Here is a 2,277-nt window from a genome sequence, read left to right on the forward strand (position 1 = left end):
CGGCATCAATGTTAGAGTCTGTATTAGACTCTACAATGCCTTAGTGAAATAGGAAATGACTCCACAAACGCATGATGAAAGAGCAGCGCTCCGAAAGCCAGTGCTTCAATTAAACCTGTAAGATCAGAACCTGGTGTTGGGTGATTTTTAACTTTGTACACCATAGTCCAACACCGGCATCTCCAAATTAATGAAATGGGGGTATGGGATGGAAAGTTCGGTTAGTGATCATAAGAGGGAAGAAAACTCTGAGAACGGGTATTTGAATTCTGACATATGAAACACAGAGATGTGAGCGAGCAGAGCTTGAAGGAAATTAACATCACCTTGGAGAAAATCAAAACGTTAAAACAACTGATTCCTTTGTGTTTCACAAAAGACTGGGACACATAGAGCGATTGCTGCCGTGACTCGGATTCGAACCGAGGTTACTGCGGCCACAACACAGAGTACTAACCACTATACGATCACGGCACCCCACAGACAAACGCCCTTAGCACGCACTATAAGTACAGTATCATAAGAAATGTTAGGCAGAGCACCAAATGCACAATATCAGTGCTTAGCGAACAGTGGCAAATATGTGGGAACTCAGAATGGGCTTACCGTTTTACATTGGTGCCCACAGAGGCCGTGGTGATTCCATTATTAATGTGGTAAATACATTTCTCCAAAACATCAAAGACTCTGGGGAGAGTGCAGCTTTTGTTACCTGCACATCCACCAATAACATTTATTGCATCCGTTGCTCCCGGCGCAGTCTCCTGTACATTGGGGAGACTGGGCGCCTCCTCGCAGAGCGCTTTAGGGAACATCTCTGGGACAACCGCACCAAAAAAACCACACCGCCCTGTGGCCCAAAATTTCAACTCTCCCTCCCACTCGGCCGACGACATGGAGGTCCTGGGTCTCGTTCATCGCCACTCCCTCACCACCAGACGCCTGGAGGAAGAATGCCTCCTCTTCCACCTCGGAACACTTCAACCCCAGGGCATCAATGTGGACTTCAACAGTTTCCTCATTTCCCCTTGCCGCACCTCACCCCATTTCCAAACTTCCAACTCAGCACTGTCCCCATGACGTGTCCTGACTTGTCCTATCTGCCTATCTTCTTTTCCACCTATCCACTCCGCCCTCCCCCCCCCGACCTATCACCTTCATCCCCTCCCCCACTCAACTATTGTACTCCACGCTACTTTCTCCCCACCCCCCACTCCTCTCACTTATCTCTCCACCCTTCATGATCTCTGCCTTTATTCCTGATGAAGAGCTTTTGCCCGAAACGTCGATTTTACTGCTCCTCGGATGCTGCCTGAACTGCTGTGCTCTTCCAGCACCACGAATCCAGAATCTGGTTTCCAGCATCTGCAGTCATTGTTTTACCAAGCTTTCATTGAAATGTATACTTCAATAGCAATGCAGTTTAACATCGGTTACTTCACAAGTTTCCCCACACAAGTCAGTAACCACTGCTGCCACCTACTCCCAGTTCCCAGCCCCAGAATCAGAGGAACTGAGTGATGCAGTCCCGAAGAACCAACTTGAAATCGGGATGGAAATGAGGTCGCAGAGATACTCGATGGCTCAAGTGACACAACCGGAGAATGCACGGTATTTCTATGATGGTTTAGAGGAGCAAGCAATTCCGAGGTTGGGAGTGCTTCTGGTCAAAGGCGGGGCAGAATGGAAAATTTGTTTTCGTTAATAATAACAGCAATCTACAGTGCATCTTGCTGAGACAGCTGAGTGACACAACTGGAGCGTGGGCAGCTGGTTTGAAGTTTAATTTTGCTTCACTATCACCCAGTTCCCCGGAATGAATTGCTTTCACCATTTTCATTTCCAATTGTTTGATATCTCCTGGCAGTATGCGGCTTTCTTCCTCATGGTTAATTGTATGACGAACTGTTGTATGACCTGTGCACTGCTGAATCACGGCCACGACAAGTAAATAGGAATCATTGATCTATATGAGAAAACAGTGGAACTTACAGCAGGTGTGCTGCGTAGGTTTGCAGGCGACGTCAGAATTGTAGACAATGAGGAAGATGATCTAAGTTTCAAAAGGATCTTCATCCAATGAGTCGTTGGATTGAAAAATGTAACATGGAGTTCAATCTGGATAAATGGAAGGTATTGCATTTTGGTACAACAAAAAGAGTATGGCTATGCGTATGTTGTAGAACACGGAATCTCGGGATGCAGGTACATAATTCCTTGTCATTTGCATTACCTACAGACAAGATGGTTCAAAGGCATTTAACAAACTTCCCTTCA

At 46.4% G+C, this 2,277-nt stretch overlaps 1 non-coding gene across 1 annotated transcript; it reads right to left on the reverse strand.

Annotated features, from left to right (window-relative positions):
• Positions 1 to 402: 402 nt before the first annotated feature.
• trnah-gug (transfer RNA histidin (anticodon GUG)) lies at positions 403 to 474 on the reverse strand. Its single transcript has one exon. It is a non-coding gene; the product is annotated as a tRNA-His (tRNA).
• Positions 475 to 2,277: the final 1,803 nt, after the last annotated feature.

The sequence above is a fragment of the Chiloscyllium punctatum genome, chromosome 4, assembly GCF_047496795.1.
Source record: "Chiloscyllium punctatum isolate Juve2018m chromosome 4, sChiPun1.3, whole genome shotgun sequence".
Lineage (NCBI taxonomy): Eukaryota > Metazoa > Chordata > Chondrichthyes > Orectolobiformes > Hemiscylliidae > Chiloscyllium > Chiloscyllium punctatum.